Source organism: Pogonomyrmex barbatus, unplaced genomic scaffold (assembly GCF_055798465.1).
Source record: "Pogonomyrmex barbatus isolate J1 unplaced genomic scaffold, ASM5579846v1 scaffold7, whole genome shotgun sequence".
In the NCBI taxonomy this organism is placed as follows: domain Eukaryota; kingdom Metazoa; phylum Arthropoda; class Insecta; order Hymenoptera; family Formicidae; genus Pogonomyrmex; species Pogonomyrmex barbatus.
In genome coordinates this window covers 1,323,002-1,329,001 of record NW_028297171.1, presented here as the reverse complement: position 1 = coordinate 1,329,001, position 6,000 = coordinate 1,323,002, and the positions used below count along the sequence as shown (strand labels likewise).

At 37.3% G+C, this 6,000-nt stretch overlaps 2 pseudogenes; both read left to right on the top strand.

Annotated features, from left to right (window-relative positions):
- Positions 1–288: 288 nt before the first annotated feature.
- Positions 289–2,243, top strand: LOC148934857 (uncharacterized; annotated as a pseudogene).
- Positions 2,244–2,495: 252 nt separating this feature from the next.
- On the top strand, positions 2,496–3,699 carry LOC148934856 (uncharacterized; annotated as a pseudogene).
- The last annotated feature ends 2,301 nt before the right edge of the window (positions 3,700–6,000 follow it).

Genomic DNA, 6,000 nt, shown 5'->3' with positions numbered 1-6,000 from the left:
ATTTCGGAGATAATGTTATAATAGAATACAATCGAACGTCCTATCAGACGTACGATCAGAGCGTCTGCGGACAGCTGTGTTTGTGGTTTCTCCAAACGATCGATGCGCATGAATTTATAAAGTCTGACAAAATGCCGCGACGTTTCAGTATTCGTTGAACGCTTTTCCATCATATCGCTGACGCTTACGTTAAGCGGGAAGAGCAGCGTTCTCGTGACAAACTACTTTCCAGCCATAGATTTGAACGACGATGACTACGAGCTTGGTCTAACAATTTTGGAGACTTATCACACGATACCGAATGTAAACGTTTCGAACAACAATTTTATTTTAACAAAGACGACGCAGAAATTACGATTCCCGAGGGGTCGTACGAACTGCAAGCCACAAATGAATTTTTGAAACGTGAGATTTTACAAAAATATCCGCGACGCGACACATCTGATGATAACGCCGGTGACACCACGCGCGGCGATGATGACATTGGTGAATACCCGATAGTGCTCCGCATAAATTACAACACGATGAGGTGTGAGATTAAATGTGATTACAGAATAAACTTTAACAAGCCCAATAACATTGGATCGTTGCTTGGTTTCTCGTCAAAGCGTATATTGCAACCGCGAAAGTGGTATAAATCGGACATGTCAATCAACATAATGAATATAAACATTATCCGTGTAGAGTGCAACGTGACTGCGGGCGCGTATAGCAACGACAAAAGTGTGCACACGATACATGAATTTTCGCCGAGCGTGCCACCAGGATATAAGATATCGGAAAGGCCGATGCAAATCATTTACTTGCCAGGCATCGTACGGAGCATTACGGAGCTAACGATACGCATTGTTGACCAGAACGGACGATTGCTCGATTTCAGAGGAGAAGAGATCACTATCAAATTGCACGTACGACGGCGACAGCGATAACGCGAGCGCGACATTTGGGATGCTCGTGTTGAACGAAGCGAAGCACGCTCAGAGAGATAACGCATCTTTTATAAAGAAAACACCAATCGACAATACTCGCTTATCCGGTTGCATCAAAAAGAGAAAGAAACTCAACGCATCGAACGTTAAATTTTTACAAGCTTCAGGATTCGCGGTGCGCAACTTGTGAGATGACTGACATCCTAAACATCGAAGACGAGCCAATCTTCGACGATCGCATCAAGATTGAAACTCATATGTATAACCCGCCAATACAACGTTCGGGTACAGTGATGAGATAAGAATACCCATACAGCAACAGGATATGTACACATTGCCGTACGAAAGCTTTCTATATATCGAGGGCTTGATGGTGTGGAGATTGATCGTAACAGAAACGTGGGCGTAACTGGCATGCTCAAACACTGTAACGACGTCATCCGACAGAAGCGTGATTCTGAAGAATGTCGGTTGGGATGCGCATACCCTCTTTTCTACGTTACGGTCCATTCGTAATCATCGATTGTTCTCGATAAAATGAATCAGTCAAGAGCGCAACCGTGGATGTGAGATTGGAATTTGAGACTAAGGAGAACGTACCGATGAATATCATCGCGTACTGTCTCATTATACACGATCGCGTGGTTCAGTACAACCCGTTGATCAATGTTGTACGCAAGATCACCTAAGAGCATCGCTGGTATATGAGAGACAATAAAATCTATACATCGAAATCGATCGCAGTCTTCTTCTCGACAGTCATGTCTGTGCCAACGTTCGTAGACCTGCAAGGTTTCCTCGTTGAAAGACAGTTTGTCGTAAAAGAGTTTACTGCTCTCAAAGAACCGTTTCTCTCTCATTATATTTTCGTAAGCCCTATACCGTGGCATTTCCTGGCAAGTGCCGACAAATCTCACGCACGCTGGGTGATACGTCATCATCATAGACTGCGATGGAACGACGGAACGATTCCGTACAGCGAAGCTAAAAGTTTGATTATGAAAGCTGTGCATGGTACGAAAGAAGATAACGACGACGACGACGATGATGATGCTGTCATATATGTCAAGAGACACGAAAAACGAAAATGGTTGCGGAATTTGCTTCTGGACAATGAGCGAGAGCGCGTACATCGAGACTTTGGATGCGGATTATGAAGACATAGATTCTTTAAATAATCTAGATGCTGATAATTCTATACGATGTGGATATCATTATACCAATTGCGCGTTACAAAATGTATTTAAATTGTTTAATTGGGCAGATAATCTTAAATAAACATATATAACATATAATATATTTTCTTTTATTTCTTTTCCCCGCTATTACATTGATGATTACTTAATATTCCAACGATCCTATACATTTTTTCAATGTAACGTTCGATCGACTCATCGATGACAAAGAAATTGCGTTATGATTGAAGCGTGAAATTTTTTATTCACATTTTCTTTTTTTTCTCTTTACATATTTTTTATAGCTGATTAGGTTTTTTTTCTTGAAATAAAAATTTTATAATTAATTGATAATGACGCAATCTTTTTTTTTTCAGTTTATAATCACTATAACAGTAAACTCGTTCTTGATGTGCTATCTGCAATTGTACAATTCTTTGTCTTTTTCTTGGTCACTATAACATGCCTATTCACGAAATACTATCATAATAGAGTATTGTCGTTCAGCGAGGTCATTGGATTTTTTGTCCACTCCATCTTTCAAATGAGAGGAAGGGGGGCGCGCTCTGTCATGTCAAAATTTATGCGGATGCGATCAGTCCTCCGTCATTCGTTTGTACAAATGAATCATACGCAACGTACTTCGCTTCTCCATCATTCGTTTGTACGAACGATCCACACGCAATGTACTCCGCCAAAGAAAGTAGTGCACTGTACGATGGTGAAACGAAGAAGGAACGTAACGCGTAAGTTCGACATTTTGTTTTTTTCTTTTTGCAACATTACGCAATATTATGTACTTAATTTCTGTTACACAGCATTTCGATGGAGCCTCGCGTGGTGCGCTTGATGAGCAGACGTTACAACCTGACGGCTACGGGGCTTCAACTTTCTGGAAATTGAAATCAATGTTGGTCCACCAAGCTACGTAGAGATCGCCCTAGGAGATCATCGAGGACAAGAGCTGATATTGTCTCTCGAAACATGGAAAGGACTCCATGAGCAGCAATGGAATATCTACAAATTGCTACGAAACAATTACAAAGACAATTTTATAAGCGTGGGACCGTTAACAGTCCGAGTTTGTATGATGAACAATGTTACACTCGTACGTCTTGAATCTTCAAACGTACGCATTATGATGGTACGTCGAATCGACGCTACGCCGTATATTTAATCTCGCCGAATGTATTGATATAACTTTCAATCAACTAGACAGACTCGTTGAAACGATCGATGAAAAGTACGCAATTCTCCAACATTGCGTCTATTATAACAAATCCCGAGGAGGTATCATACGTGATACGCGATAGCGATATCTTCGATAGGCATCAACTCGTCAATTGCGAATTGTTAGCTTTAGTTTTTAGTATGTATGAAAAAAAGACGATGTAACAAAAATGTGAATAAAAACGTTTTTACGTTTAAAAATATGATTTCAATCAAAACAAATTTCCCTATTTCCCATCTTAAAATAAAATAATATTTCAGTTATAATAAGATATTATTTATTGGTATAATCAATAAAAAACATCAATAAAAAAAGGGCAATATCTTTTTTTTTATTGAATTCATTTCATTTTTCTATAGTTCACTTTTTTTGTAGTTTCCCATTTTCCGTCGCCATCAAAATTTATTGTTTCCTACGTGAGAACTTGATCAAATAGAAATGAGCACATTCAGTATTTATTACTAAAAAAAAACAAGAAAAAAATTAAGGAAAAGTGTCCATTTACCGACTAATACATTATTTTCATTGAATAACAGATTTTTCGAGATTATTCGAAATGAACATGTTGCGACACGTACATTTATTGCAGCCGGAATAACGGCGCTTTTTTTTCCTTTTTTTCCTACGTCAATTTCTATAAAAAAATATCTTTTCTAGCAGCTCTTCCTAGACAAAAAAAGACCCCCTCCCCCCTTCCCCCTCAAAAGTGCATTCCAAAGGATCATCGACAATTTTCCCTTCCCCGTGCCTACCAGGGCAGTTACCCCCTTTCCTTTACCCTCGCGTCCCCGAGTTACCCCGCACACCCGCACCCCGCTCGGAGCTCCTGGGTTAGAACCGGCCTAGTATCACTACTACAATAAAAATAAAATCACGTATCAAATTTGCATAATTTCGATCATCTTGCTAAAGATTGTTGTTCAAAATTTAGTCAACCGATATCCGAGCTGAAAAACACTTTAAATTGTCGTTATTGTAAGGAACAAGAGCATCTTCTCGAAAATTGTCAATTAAGAATCGCGAGTAACAATCGTAGAAAATTAAATAATTCGGAAAACTTTAACGGTCCCTCGAAGATAAATGTTCAAAAAGGAACCGAAAGAATCTCACACCTAATCAAGCTTCAAGAAGTCAAGTAAACAGGAATCAGATAGATTCCCGTCAGAGACTCAGCGAAATATGCTCAATAACCGTAAACTTTGATAAGCATAATCGCGTGCCTACCGTTCAAGTAAAGTTAATATTCACGATATAAATTTTGACTCTATAATGTTAGATACCAGTTCCAGACCGAATATAATTAAGAAAATTTTATATTAGAAAACGAATCGATTAATTATAAGAATATTTTAAAATTAAATAGCATAAATAATTATCCTATTTATATTCTCGGAGAAATTACTTAACACTTCTTAATAAATGCTAAATTAACATGCAATTAGTCAGAAAATTTTCCGATTTCACAATCCCGTGTACTAGATAAGATTTCTTCAAACAAATATCTTCAAAAATTGATTACACGCAAGGATATATAAATGTATCAGAAATTAACGTGCCGCTCGAAATAAAATTAAAACCGAAAGAATGTCCAGCCCTACGGATAAAGATACGTCTACAAAAAGAAGAAAGAGGGAAGAAACCGAAAAAGAAGAAGAAGAAGCAAGCCTAAGATTATTAAAGACCAGAAGAATAATATTATTGACTCGCGAGAATTATTTTTTCTATGCAAGGATAACTTAGTATATTTCATCGATACGATAAACCACTAGATTCTGGCTCACAAAAATTACTCGAGCGAGATGAATTATCAAAATTAAACAATCTTACTTTAGGAGAAGCTCGAGCTATGAAATATAAGAACTATTATCATTTAATCTTAACAGTCAGTAAAGAACAATGAGAAAGTCTGACTTGAGAAAATGACTTTGACTCAGATAACTTTAGCTTTGAAAAACTTACGTAACCTAACCGATGAATTGATGAAACTAGAAACTATAAGCATTGCAAAAATCAAAATAATTAATAACGTACTGTGGAGTAATATAGAAACAAGAATACAATTAATTTTTATTAACGCGCCCACCAAATTAATTATTTGCCACGGTTTAATAAAATATCATCACAAAGATATCCTCACAATATCCTGCTCAGATATAATCAACGCACTGTTTGTCAATAGGCGGCCACAGAGGTGTTACCAAAATTTATAACAGAATTAAACATAATTGTTACTGGGAGAATTTAAAATCTGATGTACAAAGGTACATACAACAATGCTTGCAATGTCAGTTAAAAAAGCTAATACATGTAAAAACAAAACAACCAATAATAATTACCGATACTGCTTTCGATAAAATAGGAGCTGCTTTCGACACACTTTCGCACGCACGCACACACGCACGCGCGCACGCACGCATGCACGCACACACGCATGATTATATATAGATATAAATTTTTTTCATTTTTTTAAACTTAATTTTTGGTAAAGTAACGAACAATGCGAAAATTATCTTTTCAATAATTTTTCTTGTATTCGTTATTACTATTTATTCAGGAAAATTATAAGTATTTGACAGAGAATATTTTTTGTGCGAATTCATGTGAGGTAAGCAGAAGATTCGATTCCTGGCAGGTTCGATTCCTGGCTGAGATGGTATTTTTTCGC